The 22,502-nt window shown below is 46.5% G+C and overlaps 1 protein-coding gene and 1 non-coding gene across 2 annotated transcripts in view; both read right to left on the bottom strand.

Moving 5' to 3' along the window:
• Positions 1–22,502, bottom strand: part of QARS1 (glutaminyl-tRNA synthetase 1) — a 343,605-nt gene that overhangs the window by 140,472 nt on the left and 180,631 nt on the right. The window lies entirely within an intron of this gene.
• LOC138260604 (small nucleolar RNA SNORA14) lies at positions 18,017–18,148 on the bottom strand. Its single transcript, XR_011198912.1, has one exon. It is a non-coding gene; the product is annotated as a small nucleolar RNA SNORA14 (small nucleolar RNA).

Here is a 22,502-nt window from a genome sequence, read left to right as displayed (position 1 = left end):
TACTCAAATTATTTTGTTTGTGGCATCGGAAAGAGATGCATCCTCAGATATAATCATTCCTTGGGTGACAGCCTTTTCATCAGTGAATTTACCCTCACTGATGTTAGGAACTCTTCCTCAAATCAAATCTCAGGAAAATTGTCTTTCCCACATCAGCCCATTCTCTCGAAAGGACACCTGTTGAAGGCTGTACGCACTGGGAGGGAATATGGATCTTTAAGCCTATATTGTGAGATGAAATCCTCCTCTACAAGTGTTCTTGCGTAAATACTGAATTACTTGATTTAGACAGTTTAATTCCCTGAGTGACTCCTTCTGTGATTCACCTCTTCCTCCAAGGGGTCAGTGTTGGGGTCACAATCAGAGGAGGATACATCCTAGGTTCATTTGCAAGGGGTTCAGTCTCTTACGAGAAAAGCAGCTTCAACTGGTTGATTTATCAGGGACTGCAGAAGCTCTGGCAGCTGGAAAGACCTTCAAGTGTGGGGAGGCACTTCCGCAGAAGACAAACACCTCTGCTCTTACTGGAGCATGGTGTATACTCCAGGCCTCTATCAACAATACACAGAACTGTACCTTGATTCTGCATCAAAGAACCACTCCAGTCGAGGGTCGATTTCAAATTAATCTATCAACGTCAGGGGAGATCGTTTTTTCACCTGCAAGTGCTCTTTTTTCCAGTTTGCATGCCTCACAGCTTGTCGAAGGGAGAACCTCAAATGCTACAACCTTAAAAAGGCTTTTAAATGTGCATCTCAGCACACGGCTCCTCCACGCGTGTTTCTTCTTAGCAGCCTCACTTCACCATCTCCACTCCTCTACATCTGAGACTGCTGGACTTCACCACAACCTGTTCTTCTTGAAAAAGATTTAAAACTCTGAATCCTTTTAAATATTTGATTCACACAGTATCTTGCAGGTCAAATTAAAAAAATGGCACATATGATCTGCATAGCGGTGCTTATGGGTGAAGCAGTAAAATAAAGGTATTTTTTGTATTATTAAGTTTCTAATTTTTTGAGCCAAGAGATCTGCACAGAGCATACAAGTAGGTTAACTGCAAGGGGGGGGGGGGGGGGGGGGATTCAAAAACTGGTGCACTTCCACAGCTGATGGTTGTGCCAAATCTCATTGACTGTGCGCATCGGGTTTTGGTGTATGAGTGGGTGTTTTTTTTTTCTTTCTTTTTTTCTGGATTCGCAAATCCTTTTGGGGTGGGGGGGGTGGTGGATCTGTGGATCAGTCCAAAAAATAAAATTTGGGCAATTTCTGCACACAAGGGGTCTCTCAGGGAGCCCTGCATCTCTCGTATGGGGTCAGAATGCCTATATCCTGACATATTCCTTTTTTAATGTTTTTCATCTCCTCCCAGCCCGAAGCAAGAAGGAACATGGCAGCCGCAACTTTCCTCTCAGGTTACGGCCAGCCAATCAGGGCCTTGCTTTTCCCTCGGATCTGCGTCACTAGATATCTATATTTCTAAAAAAAATTGTCACAGATAGCACATTTTCAGGACTAAGATCTACCTTTATGCCAAATTTGATGTAATTTCGTTCAGCAGTTTGGGATGTAGTCGGGTCTAGAATCCCTGAGAAATTGCATGGGGAAAGGAAAATGTCACTTACCCAGTGTACATCTGTTCGTGGCATTAGTCGCTGCAGATTCACATGCTGTGCATAGTCCGCCGCCTGGTGTTGGGTCGGAGTGTTACAAGTTGTTTTTCTTCGAAGAAGTCTTTGAGTCACGAGACCGAGGGACTCCTCCTCCTTTGTTTCCATTGCGCATGGGCGTCGACTCCATCTTCGATTGTTTTCCCCGCAGAGGGTGAGGTAGGAGTTGTGTATGTTAGTAATAGTGCCCATGCAATGGAATGAATAAGTATGTACATAATAAAGTTTAAGTAATATATTTACAAATGTACAAATGTTGAAGATTACTTCCATACGGCTACAGGCTCCCGGGGAGGCGGGTGGGCGCATGTGAATCTGCAGCGACTAATGCCACGAACAGATGTACACTGGGTAAGTGACATTTTCCGTTCGATGGCATGTGTAGCTGCAGATACACATGCTGTGCATAGACTAGTAAGCAGTTATCTCCCCAAAAGCGGTGGCTCAGCCTGTAGGAGTGAAAGTAGTTTGAAATAAAGTTCTTAGTACGGCTTGACCTACTGTGGCTCAGTAGTGCTTAGTAAATGTATGAGGCGTAGACCATGTGGCCGCCTTACATATTTCGTTCATTGGAATATTTCCTAGGAAGGCCATGGTAGCGCCTTTCTTTCTGGTTGAGTGTGCCTTTGGTGTAATGGGCAGCTCTCTCTTTGCTTTAAGATAGCAGGTTTGGATACACTTAACTATCCATCTGGCTATACCCTGTTTTGATATTGGGTTTCCTGTATGAGGTTTTTGAAATGCAATAAACAGTTGTTTTGTTTTCCTAATTAGTTTTGTTCTGTCAATGTAGTACATTAGTGCTCTTCTGATGTCTAATGTATGTAGTGCCCTTTCAGCTACTGAGTCTGGCTGTGGAAAGAACACTGGTAGTTCTACTGTTTGATTTAAGTGGAACGGTGAAATAACTTTTGGTAAAAATTTAGGATTGGTTCTTAGAACTACCTTATTTTTGTGTATTTGAATAAAAGGTTCCTGTATAGTAAACGCTTGAATTTCGCTTACTCTTCTTAGAGATGTAATGGCAATGAGAAATGCAACCTTCCACGTTAAGAATTGCATTTCGCAAGAATGCATGGGTTCGAAAGGTGGACCCATGAGTCTTGTTAAGACGATGTTGAGGTTCCATGAAGGAACAGGTGGTGTTCTTGGTGGTATAATTCTTTTGAGGCCTTCCATAAACGCTTTAATGACAGGTATCCTAAATAGTGAAGTTGAATGGGTGATCTGCAGGTATGCAGAAATTGCTGCGAGGTGTATCTTTATGGAAGAGAAGGCCAGATTTGATTTCTGCAAATGTAGTAAGTATCCTACTACATCCTTTGGAGATGCATGTAATGGTTGAACTGGATTACTATGGCAGTAGCAAACAAATCTTTTCCATTTACTTGCATAGCAGTGTCTAGTGGATGGCCTTCTAGCCTGTTTTATGACCTCCATACATTCTTGGGTGAGGTTTAAATGTCCGAATTCTAGGATTTCAGGAGCCAGATTGCTAGATTCAGCGATGCTGGGTTTGGATGCCTGATCTGTTGTTTGTGTTGTGTTAGCAGATCTGGCCTGTTGGGTAGCTTGACATGGGGTACTACTGACAGGTCTAGTAGTGTTGTGTACCAGGGTTGTCTTGCCCATGTTGGTGCTATTAGTATGAGTTTGAGTTTGTTTTGACTCAATTTGTTTACTAGATATGGAATGAGAGGGTGAGGGGGAAAAGCGTATGCAAATATCCCTGACCAATTCATCCATAGAGCATTGCCTTGAGACTGCCTGTGTGGGTACCTGGATGCGAAGTTTTGGCATTTTGCGTTCTCCTTTGTTGCAAATAGGTCTATTTGAGGTGTTCCCCAAAGGTGGAAGTAAGTGTTTAGAATTTGGGGGTGAATCTCCCATTCGTGGACTTGTTGGTGATCTCGAGAGAGGTTGTCTGCTAGTTGATTCTGGATCCCTGGAATAAACTGTGCTATTAGGCGAATGTGGTTGTGAATCGCCCAATGCCTTATCTTTTGTGCCAGGAGGCACAGCTGTGTCGAGTGTGTTCCCCCCTGTTTGTTTAGATAATACATTGTTGTCATGTTGTCTGTTTTGACAAGAACGTATTTGTGGGTTATTATGGGTTGAAATGCTTTCAACGCTAGGAACACTGCTAACAATTCGAGGTGATTTATATGCAACTTTGTTCGATGTACGTCCCATTGTCCTTGGATGCTGTGTTGATTGAGGTGTGCTCCCCACCCTGTCATGGAAGCATCTGTTATCACGTATTGTGGCACTGGGTCTTGGAAAGGCCGCCCTTTGTTTAAATTTATACTGTTCCACCATAGAAGCGAGATGTAAGTTTGGCGGTCTATCAACACCAGATCTAGAAGGTGACCCTGTGCCTGTGACCATTGCGATGCTAGGCACTGTTGTAAGGGCCTCATGTGCAGTCTTGCGTTTGGGACAATGGCTATGCATGAAGACATCATGCCTAGGAGTTTTAATACCATCTTTGCATGTATTTTTTGTGTTGGATACATGGCTTGTATAACCTTGTAAAAATTTTGAACCCTTTGTGGACTTGGAGTGGCTATCCCATTTGTTGTGTCGATTGTCGCTCCTAAGTATTGTTGTGTTTTGCACGGCAGAATGTGTGATTTTGCATAGTTGAAAGAGAAACCGAGTTTGTAGAGGGTTTGTATGACATACTCTGTGTGGTGTGAACACTGTTAGGGAGTTGGTTTTGATTAGCCAATCGTCTAGGTAGGGGAACACGTGTATTTGCTGCCTTCTGATATGTGCAGCTACTACTGCTAGGCATTTCGTAAATACTCTTGGTGCGGTTGTTATACCGAACGGCAACACTTTGAATTGGTAATGTATTCCCTTGAATACGAACCTTAGGTATTTCCTGTGCGAGGGATGTATCGGTATGTGGAAATACGCGTCTTTTAGATCTAAGGTTGTCATATAGTCTTGTTGTTTTAGCAGTGGTAATACGTCTTGTAGCGTGACCATGTGAAAGTGTTCCGATTTGATGTAGATGTTTAGTGTTCTGAGATCTAAGATTGGTCTCAGTGTTTTGTCTTTTTTTGGTATTAGAAAGTACAGTGAGTAAACTCCTGTGTTCCTTTGTGTACGTGGTACAAGTTCTATTGCGTCCTTTTGCAGTAATGCCTGAACTTCTAATTCCAGAAGGTCTAAATGCTGTTTTGACATGTTTTGTGTTTTTGGTGGGACATTTGGAGGGATTTGGAGAAATTCTATGCAATAACCATGCTGGATAATTGCTAAGACCCAAGTGTCTGTTGTTATCTCCTCCCAAGCTTTGTAAAATTGGCTTAGTCTCCCCCCCACTGGTGTTGTGTGAAGGGGTTGAGTGACTTGTGAGTCACTGTTTGGTTGTAGGGGTTTTGGTACCAGAAAATTTTCCCCGGTTGCTAGGGAATTGTCCCCCTCTGTACTGGCCCCGAAAGCCTCCCCTTTGGTACTGTCCCTGGTAGGTAGACGGTGTTGATTGTGAGGTGCTGGCTTGTGTGGCTTGACCCCGAAACCCCCCTCTGAAGGGTGTTCTGCGAAATGTGCCAAAAGTGCCTCTGCCCTGCGGGGAATAGAGTGCGCCCATGGCCTTGGCTGCGTCAGTGTCCTTTTTCAATTTCTCAATTGCCGTGTCCACATCAGGTCCAAACAATTGTTGTTCGTTGAACGGCATATTGAGCACTGCTTGTTGTATCTCGGGTTTAAACCCGGATGTGCGCAACCATGCGTGCCTTCTTATGGTTACCGCGGTATTTATTGTTCTTGCAGCTGTATCCGCTGCATCCATAGAGGAGCGTATTTGGTTATTCGAGATATTTTGTCCCTCCTCGACTACTTGTTTTGCCCGTTTCTGTAATTCTTTGGGTAGATGCTCGATGAGATGCTGCATCTCATCCCAATGGGCTCTGTCATATCGCGCTAGGAGCGCCTGAGAGTTCGCGATGCGCCACTGGTTTGCAGCTTGTACAGCAACCCTTTTGCCAGCTGCGTCGAACTTGCGGCTCTCTTTGTCCGGAGGTGGGGCGTCGCCTGATGTGTGCGAGTTGGCTCTCTTGCGAGCTGCCCCTACTACAACTGAATCTGGTGGCAGTTGTGATGTGATAAAAGCAGGGTCTGTGGGCGGTGCTTTATATTTTTTCTCCACCCGTGGAGTGATCGCTCTGCTTTTGACAGGGTCTTTAAAGATCTGTTTTGCGTGCCTTAGCATTCCCGGGAGCATAGGCAGGCATTGATAGGTGCTATGGGTGGAGGAGAGGGTGTTGAAAAGGAAGTCATCCTCGACAGGTTCTGAGTGTAACAACACGTTATGGAACTCTGCTGCCCTAGCTACCACCTGTGCATACGCTGTGCTGTCCTCAGGTGGTGAGGGCTTGGTAGGGTACGACTCAGGACTATTGTCTGATACTGGGGCGTCATATAGGTCCCAAGCGTCCTGGTCATCTTGGCTCATGGTGGTGTGAGCTGGTGAATGTGACGGAGTTTGTGCCGGTGATGTATGAGTTACAGGTGGAGGAGAGGGTGGTGGAGTTACTTTCTTCACCACTTTTGCTGGTGGTGTCTGTTCTTGAGTTTGGAACTCGAGTCTCCTTTTCCTCCTGATTGGGGGAAGAGTGCTGATCTTCCCTGTCCCACTCTGTATGAAGATCCGCTTTTGGGTGTGGTCTACGTTAGTGGTTTGTAACTCTTCTTCAAATCTGCGTTTGCGCATTTGAGAGGACAGTGATTGTTCCTCTGAATACGAGCTGGCAGTCGGTTCTGTTGCAGGGCATTTTGGCACCGAAACTGTGTCTTTGCTTGCTTTCGGCTCCGAGGAGATTTTTCTCTTTTTTGTAGTCGAGCTTTCTCGGCGTCGATCATCCTCGGTGCCACTGTCTCTGCGTCGACCCTTTTCGGCAGCACTTTCTCGGTCCTGAGATTGCTGCGTGCCTGTGTCTCGACCTGAGTCGGACGATCTCGGCACCAGTTCGCACTTTTTCGGTGCCGATGGACGGTCACCTATTTTATGGGTTGAGCCATCGCCTGTTGGCAGTGGCGTCCCCTGGGCCTTGTCTGTTTTCCCGTGTGGTGTTTGTTTCGACGTCTTACTCACGGTTTCTTCGACGTCGAACTCCTCCGAGTCCGATTCATGGATGGAGAAGGCTTCCTCTTCTTCTCCTTGTTCCTCGAACTCTCGTTGTCCGGTCGGCGTGGACGCCATTTGCAATCTTCTGGCTCTTCGGTCACGGAGCGTCTTTCGGGACCGAAACGCACGACAGGCCTCACACGTTTCTTCCTTGAGCTCGGGCGACAGGCACAAGTTACAGACCAAATGTTGGTCTGTATATGGATACTTGCTGTGGCATTTAGGACAGAATCGGAACGGGGTCCGTTCCATCGGTGTCGATGTTACACGCAATCGGGCCGACCAGGCCCCGACGGGGGGTCGAAGTTACCCCGAAGGGCTACCGGAGCTCTTCACGATTCGGTGTCGATTCTATCTAACCCGATACCGAACGAAACAATACAGACGTAGTTTTCCGAAGTTTTGACTATCTTTCCGTCCCGAAACCCGGTGAGAAAAGGAACACGTCCGAACCCGACGGCGGAAAAAAAAACAATCGAAGATGGAGTCGACGCCCATGCGCAATGGAAACAAAGGAGGAGGAGTCCCTCGGTCTCGTGACTCGAAAAGACTTCTTCGAAGAAAAACAACTTGTAACACTCCGACCCAACACCAGACGGCGGACTATGCACAGCATGTGTATCTGCAGCTACACATGCCACCGAACATATATTTACAAATGTACAAATGTTGAAGATTACTTCCAAACGGCTACAGGCTCCCGGGGAGGCGGGTGGGCGCATGTGAATCTGCAGCGACTAATGCCACGAACAGATGTACACTGGGTAAGTGACATTTTCCGTTCGGTGGCATGTGTAGCTGCAGATACACATGCTGTGCATAGACTAGTAAGCAGTTATCTCCCCAAAAGCGGTGGTTCAGCCTGTAGGAGTGGAAGTAGTTTGAAATAAAGTTCTTAGTACAGCTTGACCTACTGTGGCTTGTTGTGCAGATAACACATCTACACAGTAGTGCTTAGTAAATGTGTGAGGCGTAGACCATGTTGCTGCCTTACATATTTCGTTCATTGGAATATTTCCTAGAAAGGCCATGGTAGCACCTTTCTTTCTGGTTGAGTGTGCCTTTGGTGTAATAGGCAGCTGTCTCTTTGCTTTAAGATAGCAGGTTTGGATGCACCTAACTATCCATCTAGCTATACCTTGTTTTGATATTGGATTTCCTGTATAAGGTTTTTGAAATGCAATAAATATTTGTTTTGTTTTCCTAATTAGTTTTGTTCTGTCAATGTAGTACATTAGTGCTCTTTTGATGTCTAATGTATGTAGTGCTCTTTCAGCTATTGAGTCTGGCTGTGGAAAGAACACTGGCAATTCTACTGTTTGATTTAAGTGGAACGGTGAGATGACCTTTGGTAAGAATTTTGGGTTGGTTCTTAGAACTACCTTATTTTTGTGTATTTGAATAAATGGTTCTTGTATAGTAAATGCCTGTATTTCACTTACTCTTCTTAGAGATGTAATGGCAATGAGAAATGCAACTTTCCACGTTAGATATTGCATTTCGCAAGAATGCATGGGTTCGAAAGGTGGACCCATGAGTCTTGTTAAGACAATATTGAGGTTCCATGAAGGAACAGGTGGTGTCCTTGGTGGTATAATTCTTTTTAGGCCTTATATAAATGCTTTAATGACAGGTATTCTAAATAGGGAAGTTGAATGAGTAATTTGCAGGTATGCAGATATTGCTGCGAGATGTATCTTTATGGAAGAGAAAGCTAGATTTGACTTTTGCAAATGTAGTAAATACCCTACAATATCTTTTGGAGATGCATGCAATGGTTGAACTTGATTATTATGGCAGTAGCAAACAAATCTTTTCCATTTACTTGCATAGCAGTGTATAGTGGATGGCCTTCTAGCTTGTCTTATGACCTCCATACATTCCTGTGTGAGGTTTAAGTGTCCAAATTCTAGGATTTCAGGAGCCAGATTGCTATATTCAGCGATGCTGGGTTTGGATGCCTGATTTGTTGCTTGTGTTGTGTTAACAGATCTGGCCTGTTGGGTAGTTTGACATGAGGTACTACTGACAGGTCTAGTAGTGTTGTATACCAAGGTTGTCTTGCCCATGTTGGTGCTATTAGAATGAGTTTGAGTTTGTTTTGACTCAATCTGTTTACTAGATATGGAAGGAGAGGGAGAGGGGGAAAAGCGTATGCAAATATCCCTGACCAATTCATCCATAGAGCATTGCCTTGAGATTGCCGGTGTGGGTACCTGGATGCGAAGTTTTGGCATTTTGCGTTTTCTTTTGTTGCAAATAGATCTATTTGAGGTGTTCCCCAAATTTGGAAGTAAGTGTTCAGGATTTGGGTGTGAATCTCCCATTCGTGGACCAGTTGGTGATCCCAAGAGAGACTATCTGCTAGCTGGTTCTGGATCCCTGGAATAAACTGTGCTATTAGGCGAATGTGGTTGTGAATTGCCCAATGCCATATTTTTTGTGTTAGGAGACACAACTGTGTTGAGTGTGTCCCCCCCTGTTTGTTTAAATAATACATTGTCGTCATGTTGTCTGTTTTGACCAGAATGTATTTGTGGGTTATTATGGGTTGGAATGCTTTCAACGCTAGAAATACTGCTAACAATTCGAGGTGATTGATATGAAACTTTCTTTGATGTACGTCCCATTGTCCTTGTATGCTTCGTTGATTGAGGTGTGCCCCCCACCCTGTCATGGAAGCATCTGTTGTTATCACGTATTGTGGCAATGGGTCTTGGAAAGGCCGCCCTTTGTTTAAATTTGTACTGTTCCACCATAGAAGCGATGTAGGAAGTTGGCTCTGTATGTGCTATTTCAAAGTAAGGAATAGCATGCACAGAGTCCAAGGGTTCCCCTTAGAGGTAAAATAGTGGTAAAAATAGATAATACTAATGCTCTATTTTGTGGTAGTGTGGTCGAGCAGTAGGCTTATCCAAGGAGTAGTGTTAAGCATTTGTTGTACATACACATAGACAATAAATGAGGTACACACACTCAGAGACAAATCCAGCCAATAGGTTTTGTATAGAAAAATATATTTTCTTAGTTTATTTTAAGAACCACAGGTTCAAATTCTACATGTAATATCTTATTCGAAAGGTATTGCAGGTAAGTACTTTAGGAACTTCAAATCATAAAAATTGCATGTATACTTTTCAAGTTATTCACAAATAGCTGTTTTAAAAGTGGACACTTAGTGCAATTTTCACAGTTCCTAGGGGAGGTAAGTATTTGTTAGGTTAACCAGGTAAGTAAGACACTTACAGGGCTCAGTTCTTGGTCCAAGGTAGCCCACCGTTGGGGGTTCAGAGCAACCCCAAAGTCACCACACCAGCAGCTCAGGGCCGGTCAGGTGCAGAGTTCAAAGTGGTGCCCAAAACACATAGGCTAGAATGGAGAGGAGGGGGGTGCCCCGGTTCCGGTCTGCTTGCAGGTAAGTACCCGCGTCTTCGGAGGGCAGACCAGGGGGGTTTTGTAGGGCACCGGGGGGGACACAAGCCCACACAGAAATTTCACCCTCAGCGGCGCGGGGGCGGCCGGGTGCAGTGTAGAAACAAGCGTCGGGTTCGCAATGTTAGTCTATGAGAGATCTCGGGATCTCTTCAGCGCTGCAGGCAGGCAAGGGGGGGGGGTTCCTCGGGGAAACCTCCACTTGGGCAAGGGAGAGGGACTCCTGGGGGTCACTTCTCCAGTGAAAGTCCGGTCCTTCAGGTCCTGGGGGCTGCGGGTGCAGGGTCTCTCCCAGGTGTCGGGACTTTAGGTTCAAAGAGTCGCGGTCAGGGGAAGCCTCGGGATTCCCTCTGCAGGCGGCGCTGTGGGGGCTCAGGGGGGACAGGTTTTGGTACTCACAGTATCAGAGTAGTCCTGGGGTCCCTCCTGAGGTGTTGGATCGCCACCAGCCGAGTCGGGGTCGCCGGGTGCAGTGTTGCAAGTCTCACGCTTCTTGCGGGGAGCTTGCAGGGTTCTTTTAAAGCTGCTGGAAACAAAGTTGCAGCTTTTCTTGGAGCAGGTCCGCTGTCCTCGGGAGTTTCTTGTCTTTTCGAAGCAGGGGCAGTCCTCAGAGGATGTCGAGGTCGCTGGTCCCTTTGGAAGGCGTCGCTGGAGCAGGATCTTTGGAAGGCAGGAGACAGGCCGGTGAGTTTCTGGAGCCAAGGCAGTTGTCGTCTTCTGGTCTTCCTCTGCAGGGGTTTTCAGCTAGGCAGTCCTTCTTCTTGTAGTTGCAGGAATCTAATTTTCTAGGGTTCAGGGTAGCCCTTAAATACTAAATTTAAGGGCGTGTTTAGGTCTGGGGGGTTAGTAGCCAATGGCCACTAGCCCTGAGGGTGGGTACACCCTCTTTGTGCCTCCTCCCAAGGGGAGGGGGTCACAATCCTAACCCTATTGGGGGAATCCTCCATCTGCAAGATGGAGGATTTCTAAAAGTTAGAGTCACTTCAGCTCAGGACACCTTAGGGGCTGTCCTGACTGGCCAGTGACTCCTCCTTGTTTTTCTCATTATTTTCTCCGGCCTTGCCGCCAAAAGTGGGGCCTGGCCGGAGGGGGCGGGCAACTCCACTAAGCTGGAGTGCCCTGCTGGGCTGTGACAAAGGGGTGAGCCTTTGAGGCTCACCGCCAGGTGTCACAGCTCCTGCCTGGGGGAGGTGTTAGCATCTCCACCCAGTGCAGGCTTTGTTACTGGCCTCAGAGTGACAAAGGCACTCTCCCCATGGGGCCAGCAACATGTCTCTGGTGTGGCAGGCTGCTGGAACTAGTCAGCCTACACAGACAGTCGGTTAAGTTTCAGGGGGCACCTCTAAGGTGCCCTCTGTGGTGTATTTTACAATAAAATGTACACTGGCATCAGTGTGCATTTATTGTGCTGAGAAGTTTGATACCAAACTTCCCAGTTTTCAGTGTAGCCATTATGGTGCTGTGGAGTTCGTGTAAAACAGACTCCCAGACCATATACTCTTATGGCTACCCTGCACTTACAATGTCTAAGGTTTTGCTTAGACACTGTAGGGGCACAGTGCTCATGCACTGGTACCCTCACCTATGGTATAGTGCACCCTGCCTTAGGGCTGTAAGGCCTGCTAGAGGGGTGTCTTACCTATACTGCATAGGCAGTGAGAGGCTGGCATGGCACCCTGAGGGGAGTGCCATGTCGACTTACTCATTTTGTTCTCACCAGCACACACAGGCTTGTAAGCAGTGTGTCTGTGCTGAGTGAGGGGTCTCTAGGGTGGCATAATACATGCTACAGCCCTTAGAGACCTTCCCTGGCATCAGGGCCCTTGGTACCAGAGGTACCAGTTACAAGGGACTTATCTGGATGCCAGGGTGTGCCAATTGTGGAAACAATGGTACATTTTAGGTGAAAGAACACTGGTGCTGGGGCCTGGTTAGCAGGGTCCCAGCACACTTCTCAGTCAAGTCAGCATCAGTATCAGGCAAAAAGTGGGGGGTAACTGCAACAGGGAGCCATTTCTTTACAAGCGAGATATATGTTTGGCGGTCTATCAACACCAGATCTAGAAGTTGACCCTGTGCATGTGACCATTGTGATGCTAGGCACTGTTGTAAGGGCCGCATGTGCAATCTTGCGTTTGGGACAATGGCTATGCATGAGGACATCATGCCTAGGAGTTTTAATACCATCTTTGCGTGTATCTTTTGTGTTGGATACATAGCTTGTATCACCTTGTGAAAATTGTGAACCCTTTGTGGACTTGGAGTGGCTATCCCCTTTGTTGTGTTGATTGTCGCTCCTAAGTATTGCTGTGTTTGACACGGCAGAGTGTGTGACTTTGCATAGTTGATGGAGAAACCCAGTTTGCAAAGGGTTTGTATAACATAATCTGTGTGGTGTGAACAATTTGTTAGCGAGTTGGGTTTTATTAACCAATCGTCTAGGTACGGGAACACGTGTATTTGCTGCCTTCTGATATGTGCAGCTACTACTGCTAGACATTTCGTAAAGACTCTTGGCGCGGTTGTTATTCCGAATGGCAACACTTTGAATTGGTAGTGTATTCCTTCGAATACGAACCGTAGGTATTTCCTGTGCGAGGGATGTATCGGTATATGGAAATACGCGTCTTTTAGATCTAAGGTTGTCATGTAGTCCTGCTGTTTCAGTAGTGGTATTACGTCTTGTAACGTGACCATGTGAAAGTGTTCTGATTTGATGAAGGTGTTTAATGTTCTGAGATCTAATATCGGTCTCAGAGTTTTGTCCTTTTTTGGTATTAGAAAGTACAGTGAGTAAACTCCTGTGTTCTTTTGTGGACCTGGTACTAATTCTATTGCGTCTTTTTGCAGTAATGCTTGAACTTCTAGTTGTAGAAGGTCTAAATGCTGTTTTGACATATTTTGTGTTTTCGGTGGGACGTTTGGAGGGAGTTGGAGAAATTCTATGCAATAACCATGTTGGATAATTGCTAAGACCCAAGTGTCTGTTGTTATCTCCTCCCAAGATTTGTAGAACTGGCTTAGTCTTCCCCCCCACTGGTGTTGTGTGAAGGGGTTGAGTGACTTGCGAGTCACTGCTTGTTTTGAGGGGTTTTGGGCCCTTGAAATTTTCCCCGGTTTCTTGGGAATTGGCCCCCTCTGTATTGGCCCCGAAAGCCTCCCCTTTGATACTGTCCCTGGTAGGTAGACGGTGTTGTTTGTGAGGTGCTGGCTTGTGTGGCTTGACCTCGAAACCCTCCTCTGAAAGTAGTTTTGCGAAATGTGCCAAATGTGCCTCTGCCCTGCGGGGAATAGAGTGCGCCCATGGCTTTAGCTGTGTCAGTGTCTTTCTTTAATTTTTCAATTGCAGTGTCCACTTCTGGTCCAAACAATTGTTGTTCATTGAACGGCATATTGAGCACTGCCTGTTGTATCTCAGGTTTGAAGCCAGATGTGCGCAGCCATGCGTGCCTCCTTATCGTTACAGCAGTAGTTATAGTTCTTGCAGCTGTATCTGCTGCATCCATAGAAGAACGGATTTGGTTGTTGGAGATGTTTTGTCCCTCCTCAACCACTTTTTTTGCCCGTTGTTGGAATTCTTTGGGGAGGTGCTCGATGAGATGCTGCATCTCGTCCCAATGGGCTCTGTCATATCGCGCTAGGAGTGCCTGCGGATTGGCGATGCGCCACTGATTTGCAGCTTGTACTGCAACCCTTTTCCCGGCTGCATCAAACTTTTGGCTCTCCTTGTCAGGAGGTGGTGCGTCGCCTGATGTGTGCGAGTTGGCTCTTTTACGAGCTGCTCCTACGACAACTGAATCTGGTGTCAGTTGTGATGTAATAAAAGCAGGGTCTGTGGGTGGTGCCTTGTATTTCTTCTCCACCCTTGGGGTTATTGCTCTGCTTTTAACTGGCTCCTTTAAGATTTGTTTAGCGTGCCTTAGCATTCCCGGGAGCATAGGAAGGCTTTGATAATTGCTATGGGTGGAGGACAGGGTGTTAAAAAGGAAGTCATCCTCGATAGGCTCTGAATGTAGCGATACGTTATGAAACTCTGCTGCCCTAGCTACCACCTGAGCATACGCTGTACTGTCCTCAGGTGGTGAGGGCTTAGTGGGGTACGACTCAGGGCTATTGTCCGATACTGGGGCGTCATAGAGATCCCATGCGTCCTGGTCATCTTGGCTCATGGTGGTATGAGCTGGTGATTGTGACGGAGTCTGTGCCGGTGATATATGAGTTGCCGGTGGTGGAGTTACCTTCTTTACCACTTTTGCTTGTGGTGTTTTTTCTTGTTGTTGGAAATCTAGTTTCCTTTTTCTTCTGATTGGGGGAAGGGTGCTGATCTTCCCTGTACCACTTTGTATAAAGATCCGCTTTTGCGTGTGATCTACAGCTGTTGTTTGCAATTCCTCCTCAAATCTGTGTTTTTGAAGTTGGGAGGACAGTGATTGTTCCTCTGAGTAGGAACTGGCTTTCGGTTCGGTTGCTGGGCGTTTTGGCACCGAAACCGTGTCTTGTTGTTTTCGGCTCCAAAGAGATTTTCCTCTTTTTCGGTGTCGTACCTTCTTGGCATCGACCATCTTCGGTGCCGCTATCTCTGTGCCGAGCAGCTTCGGTGCCGCTGTCTCGGTGTCAACCCTTTTCTGCGGCACTTTCTCGGTCCCGAGATTGCTGCGTGCCTGTGTCTCGACCTGAGTCGGACGATCTCGGCACCAGCTCGCCCTTTTTCGGTGCCGATGGACGGTCACCTACTTTATGGGTTGAGCCATGGCCTGTCGGCAGTGGCGTCCCCTGGGCTTTGTCCGTTTTTCTGTGTGATGCTTGTTTCGACGTCTTACTCACGGTTTCTTCGACGTCGAATTCTTCGGAATCCGATTCGTGGATGGAGAATGTTTCTTCTTCTCCCTCTTCCTCGAACAGTTGTTGTCCTGTCGGCGTGGACGCCATCTGCAACCTTCTGGCTCTTCGGTCTCGGAGCGTTTTTCTCGACCGAAACGCTCGACAGGCCTCACACGTCTCTTCTTTGTGCTCGGGTGACAGGCACAAGTTACAGACCAAATGTTGGTCTGTATAGGGATATTTACTGTGGCATTTAGGACAGAATCGGAACGGGGTCCGTTCCATCAGTCTCGATGTTGCACGCGGTCGGGCCGACCAGGCCCTGACGGGGGATCGAAATTACCCCGAAGGGCTACCGGAGCTCTTCAAGATTCGGTGTCGATTCTAATCTAACCCGATACCGAACGAAACAATACAGACAAATTTTCTGTTGATTCTGACTAACTTTCCGACCCGAAACATGGAGCGAAAAGGAACACGTCCGAACCCGATGGCGGAAAAAAAACAATCTAACATGGAGTCGACGCCCATGCGCAATGGAACCAAAGTAGGAGGAGTCCCTCGGTCTCGTGACTCGAAAAGACTTCTTCGAAGAAAAACAACTTGTAACACTCCGACCCAACACCAGACGGCGGACTATGCACAGCATGTGTATCTGCAGCTACACATGCCACCGAACACATGTTTACATTCTTCTCAGTCCCCGCTTAACGAATCACCCTAAAACTTTCAAGACAGCAGCGGAAGTGAGTTGTACGCTAGTTTTGAAAATGTTGTTAAGATTTGTCAAACAGCAGCAAAGCTAATACCAAAACAAACAACGCTTTGTCTATAAAAATTAGTTTCCAACTACCTACTGGCTATCCAGTAGGAAAAAATATAAATATATTTGATTTATCAGTACAGCAAGGCATACTTTTGAGACTGAATTCCCTGAGCTCATTCTAACATTGTGGAACTGCTTCATGAATGTAGGAAGCTGGCTCTTTATGTGGTATATCAAGTAACTAGATAGACCGTGTAAAGAGTCCGCGGGTTCCCCAGCGAGTGGACAGGGTTTGCTATGCAATCCCAAGTGCTCTATATAGGGTTAGTGTTGTGGAGCAGCTTAAGGCTTACCCGGAGGAGTGCAAGACATCTACAAAATACACACAACATTCACTAAATGAGACGCACAACTCAAAAAGGAGAGCCACACCAATTTATAAAAATATCAAGTATCTTTATATGTTGCAGCATTAGAGAAATATCGTTCAGGTAAGTACGTTTTTAAATAGGAATTCTTCTCACTTTAAAAAAGTGCCCAGTGCAATTTCTGTGTTTTGCAAGGTTATCTTATGGGAGGAAAAAACAAGTTCTGCAAACAGAGTAGAGCGACTTACAAGACTAATATCCAAGAGTGAAGGTGAGTGGAGGGCAAGGTCCAAGACAACAACAGCAGTACACCACCAGCGGCACAGGGGCAGCCGGGTGCAGGGTTGGAAAACATCGTTGGGTGTCCAATGCGTTTCAATGGAGATCGGTCACTGCAGTAAGAGGCTGCATGCTCTGGCCAGGAGGCCACTCGGGCTGAACCAACAGCGGGACTCAGGCCTCTCAATGCGCGAGTACAGGCAGGCACTGCTGGCCCTCTTCTCCACGGCTTCGGGATGACTGCTGCAGAGGTGTCTTCAGTTGTTGAATTTTTATGACCGGAGCAGTCGCAGTAGAGGGGACTGCAGGTGTTGTTGGAGAGTCCAGGAGGGGTTGTCTGGATCTGTTTCTCTGGTGCCAGGGGCTCCCCTACATACTAAATTTATGGGGTATTAAGGGGAGTGTAGTAGCCAATGGGCTACTTACCCTTGGTGTCTTTACACCCCCTCTATGACAAGGTTCTCTGAGAAATGTCCCAGAATTCCTAGGTGTGCCATATCAAAGACGGCTACCTCTGAAAATCGTGTTCACCTCGACTTAGCCCACCTTATAGGTGGAAGTAGCCTAGAGGTGGCACGCCTACATGACTAGCTAAGTTTACTCCTATCCGGGTACCAAGTGGGCTCTGGACAGGGAGGGTGGCTTCCTCTCCTGTGAGGGGAGGCAGATTTGCATTTCAAAGGCAGCAGCCCTTTGAGGCTTGCCGCCTTGGGAAGGCTAATCAGCAGGTCATCCTGTGGGAGGGGGTGTTACACCCTCTTCCCAGACAGGCTTTTGTTCCTGAGAGCATGTCAGGCTTGTCTCAGGTGGCAGGCTGGCAGAAAGCAGTCAGCAAGCACACCAGAGACTAGTAGGTTTTCAGGGGGCACCGCTAAGGTGCCCTCTGGGTGTATGTATTGATAAATCCATCACTTTAATCAGTGTAGGCTTATCAATACAAAATGTTTGATACCAAACATCCCTATCTTGAGTGAAGCCATCATGTAGCTGGGGAACTCGTACTGACCAGTGTCCAGCACATGCATTTAAAACGGCTTTCCTGGCCACTTACTGTGTCTGAGAATTGACAGATATAGCAGGGGTGTATCAGCTCTTGCAGATATGTCCTCACAAGTAATATAATGCACCCCCCCTTAGGGCTGTAAGGTCTGCTGTAGGGGTGACTTGCATATATATTGTATGCAGTGTTAAAGAGATGTTGTGTTTTCAGTTTGGTCTGCACCAAGACATGCAGCCCGCAATAGCAACCTGTCATGTGCCTGGTTAGGGGTCCCTTAGTGTGGCACAAGTCATGTTGAAACCCTTGGGGACCCTCTTTAGCATCCCAGGTACCAGGGGTACCATTTACTAGTGACTAACAGAGGTGCTTAAGGCTTTGCCAATTTGGGAAACAATTGTGCAGTTTTGGACAGAGATCTGGCACTGGGGACATGGTTAGCAGGAACTCAATGCACTTTCTGTTGAAATCAGGTACTAGGCAAAAAGTGGCGAGGGGGGATAACCATGTCAAAAAGGGGCCATTTCCTACAATGAACATTGAATAAAATGTGCAAGAAGTGAAATAGCACCGAAACACATCGGCTTCTGCACTCTCGAGTTCTCACGGCTCTGCTCTAGCACCCCTTCTTGTCTCTGCAGCCATGGAAGGGACAGCAGAGGGGTTTTAGGAGTGCGTCTCAAGTGCAACAGAAACATCTAAACAGAGCAAGTAACAGTGGATTCTCCTGCAAATCTGCCCCACCCCCATTCTAAAATCCATGTAGTTCTAGATTTGGCTGGAAATTTTCGAAATCAGAACATGCAATTTATGGGAGGAAATGGGCTGAGAAGAGGTTACTTACCTTTGGTAAACAGGTTTCTGGGGATTCTTTTGCAACCTGCAAATGCCTTACATTGACTCATCCAGGCCCCAGACTGAATGTGTCTCTCTGCAGTGCTGGCAGGTGGTGGCACAATGTCATCACGATTCCTGTATCCCCGGGATGGTGAGGAACAGCTGCATACAGCACTATCCTTGCACTCCCATATCAATTCCCATCCTTTTTCCATATCCTTAGCGGTAAAGACGAGGTTGATAAAGATAACCGAAAAGTATCGCAAAAAAACATAACCCGAACCTCATTAAGTATAAAATAACACTCAGAACAGGGAGATGCGGACTCTGTAGGTAGAATATTCAAACATATTGTTGCCAAAGGTACCTTACTTTTCTGATAGATACTTCGACTTGGTGATTCCTCACTTTTTGAATAAATTCCAAAGTAATAACACAGGAAGAGGGATTAAGGTACAGGACAGGGACAGAGGCAAGCGAATCCATGAATGGAGTCATCCATTGAAGACTAAGCGGAGAATAAAACCCAATGTCAAGAAACGGATAATCCCTACATGGCCATCCAGCGCATGCTCTTGCTGACAACACATAGAACAGCAGGAAAATGTGGTATTTCCTGGCAGGAGACTAGGTGACAAACATCCTAAAGGGACCCAGACTTGTAACGCAACACCCTTAATTGCAGTTGGTATTTGTACTCAAATGCTCTGCATATTCCTTCCAGCAAGGGTTGGATCTGAAGTAGTGAAAGTTATTTTTCTTCAAGAAGTGTTTAGAGTCATGGGATCGAGTGACTCCTCCTCTCAGTGATACTGTGCATGGGTATTGGCTCTTTTGTTAGATTGTTTTTCCGCAGGCGGATGATAAAGGAGTGATAGAAAGGAAAGTATAGAAAACAAAAGATGCCCATGCAATGTCTAAATACATATGTACAAATATATACACAAGAGTATAGTATCTGCAATGGCCACAGGCGTCCGGGGAGGAGGGAGGGCACATGGGAATCTACAGCACTACATGCTACAAACAGATGCCTACAGGGTAAGTCGTATTTTCCGTTCGATGGCATGTGTGGCTGTAGATACACATGCTCTGCATAGACTGTAAAGTAGTCTGTCCAGAAAGCAGTGGCTACTCTGTAGAAGTTGCAGTTGACTGAAAAAGTGTGCGTAGCACGGCTTAACCTACATTGGCTTGTTGGTGTGCTAGCACATACACACAGCAGTGTTTTGTGAAAGTGTGTGGTGCTGACCATGTAGCTGCCTTGCAGGTGTCAGTTATGGGGATGTTTCCAAGAAAGGCCATTGTAGCACCCTTTTTCCTAGCGAAATGTGCCCTAGGGGTAATGGGCAATATTCTTTTGTCTGTACCATAGCATGTCTGGATACATTTTACTATCCATTTAGCTCTGTCAGATTTGGATATTGGGTTGCCCTTATGTTGTGGTGAAAAGGCAAAAAAAGTTGTTTAGTTTTCCTAAACTTAGTCCTAAACAGGAGCGCTCAACATCCAACGTGTGGAGCGCTCTTTCTGCAACAGTCGGTCTGCGGAAAGATGAATGGTAGCTCAATGGATTGATTTATATGAAATTGGAATACCACTTTAGGGAGGAATTTGGTGTTTGTGCGGAGGACAACCCTATCTTTATGAATCTGGATGAAAGGTTCTTCTAAGGTTAGTGCCTGGAGCTCATTGACATGCCTGAGTGAGGTAATCGAACCAAGAAGGCTACCTTCCAAGAAAAGTATTGAAGAGGACATGTATGAAGTGGCTCAAAAGGAGGACCCATGAGCCTAGTGGGCACAATGTTGAGGTTCCAGGAAGATGCAGGAGGTATCCTAGGAGGAATGGCCCTTTTAAGGCCCTCCATGAAAGGCTTAATGACTGCAATTCCGAACAAAGAAATATGTTGCCTGTTCTGTAAATATGCAGCTATAGCAGCTAGATGATGGTGAATGAAAGTGAAGACCAGATTTGCTTTCTGTAAGTGAAGCAAATAACAGACAATGCCCTGAGCAGCAGCTTTCATGGGGTCAATACGTTTGGGTTGACAGTAGCCAACAAGACATTTCCAATTAGCAGCGAAACAGGATCTGGTTGTGGGTCTACAAGCTTCCTTGAGAATGTCCATATATTCTTGAGGTAAACCTAAATAACCAAACTCTGACATCAGGAGCCATATCTCAAGGTTGAGAGACTTGGGGTCTGCATGTCTGATTTGTCCTTGATTTTGAGATAGAAGTCCCAGCCTGATGGGAGGCTTCTCATGGGGAACTACTGAGAGATCTAGGTGTGTTGTGAACCATCGCTGGAACGCCCAAGTGGGAGCTGTTTGTCCGATTCTGAAAACCAGAAATGGAATGAGAGGGAGAAGTGGAAAAGCATAAGCAAATATCCCTGACCAGTTCGTTCGCAGAGAATTGCCCTTGCATGGAGGGTGAGGATACCTGGAGGCAAAGTTTTTGCATGTTGTGTCTTCTGCTGTCGCGAAAATATCCATTTGAGGTGTTCCCCACTTTGCAAAGTATGTTTGAAGGACTTGTGGGTGGAGATCCCACTCGTGGACTTGTTGTGCATTCTGCTGATAGGTCTGTAAAGTTGTGGTCCGTTCCTGGGAGCTATTCTTCCACCAGGTGGATGTGGTGGTGGACAGCCCACTTCCACATCATCTCTGAGTTGTGAGAATTGAGACAAGTGTGTCTCCCCTCCCCATGTTTCTGAAGATAATACATGGCTGTCATGTTTTCCATGTGGACTAAGACAACCTTGTGAGAAAGGTGAGGAAGAAATGCTTTCAGGGCTAGAAACACTGCCTGAAGCTCAAGGTGACTGATGTGAAGGGATTGGTGACAGATCTCAGAGGCCTTGTATTGTGAGGTTTTCAACGCGAGCGCCCCAACCAATCAGTGATGCATCTGTGGTCAGTATGACATGAAGCACAGAGCCCAGAAAAGGCTTCCATTTCAAAAGGGGGGTGGTGTTCCACCATTTCAGAAAGCGATGAGCATGGCAGTCTAACACTAGATCTTCCTTTTGACCCCATGACTGATACCACTGACGAGAGAGAAACTGCTGTACGAGACATGTTTAGCCTGGCATGAGGGACGATGGCAATGCAGGACGCCATTATTCCTAAAAGACGCATAATAGTTCCGACTGTGTATATGTGATTCTCCTGAAACTAGAGAAGAAATTCGGAAACTCCTGACACGTGTGGTTACGGGCATGCCATCTCAAACTGTGCACTGAAAATAGCTTCTAGATAAGGCTGTATCTGAAGGAGTTGGAGGTGGGACTTGGAAACGTTGAGTGTGAAGGAGATCCACTGTCCACTGGGTGGGATGTTGGCATTGGCATATGGTGCTGGCTTTGATGAGCCTGTCATACAGGTAAGGGAACACAGGGATGTTCTGTCTTGTAAGGTGTGCTCCAACTTCTGCTATACACTTTGTGAAGGCTCTGGGAGCGGTAGTGACCCCCGAAAGGCAGGACTTTGGATAGATAATGTTTTCCCTGTAATCACAAACCTTAGGTATTTTCTGTGCGCAGGGTGGATGGGAATATGAAAGTAGGCGTCCTTTTGGTCTAGAGCGGTCAAAGTTGCCTCGTTGCAGAAGCGGAATAACATCTTGACGAGTAACCATGTGAAAGTGTTCTGACAAGATGTATAGGTTTAGCGGTCTGAGATCGACAATATGTCTGAGACAGCTGTCCTTTTTGGGTATGTGGAACTATAGGGAATATACTCCTGATCCCTGGTGTCGTAAGGGAACAGGCTTGATGGACCCTTTCAGAAGAAAGGAGTGAACCTCTTGTTTGAGAAATGTGAGGTGTTCATGTGAGAGTGCTTGGGGAGGGAGGGTGTTGATGAGCTCCAGACAACCATGTTGGATAATGGAAAGGACCCATTGGTTCATGGGGATGTTGACCCATTCTGAATAAAAGTTTTTGAGGTGTCTCTCGATAGCTGTAGACTGTGCGGGGGAAAGATGGAGGTAGTCACTGCTTCGCAGTGGAGGAAGAGCCTCGGGCGGCCGAGTTTTCATCTCTGCCCTTATTGTTGTTGCTTCTGTAGGACACCCTATAGAAACCCCTGGAATATGAGGGTGGGAGCTGTCTGGGTTGGGAAGTAGATGCCTCAGAGGATATGGATCTGTAGGCACCTCTGAAAGTGGGGTGACAAAGAGTGCCTCTT

The sequence above is a fragment of the Pleurodeles waltl genome, chromosome 9 (assembly GCF_031143425.1).
Source record: "Pleurodeles waltl isolate 20211129_DDA chromosome 9, aPleWal1.hap1.20221129, whole genome shotgun sequence".
NCBI classification, from domain to species: domain Eukaryota; kingdom Metazoa; phylum Chordata; class Amphibia; order Caudata; family Salamandridae; genus Pleurodeles; species Pleurodeles waltl.
The sequence above is the reverse complement of the archived record's forward strand: the minus strand, read 5'-3'. Positions and strand labels throughout refer to the sequence as shown.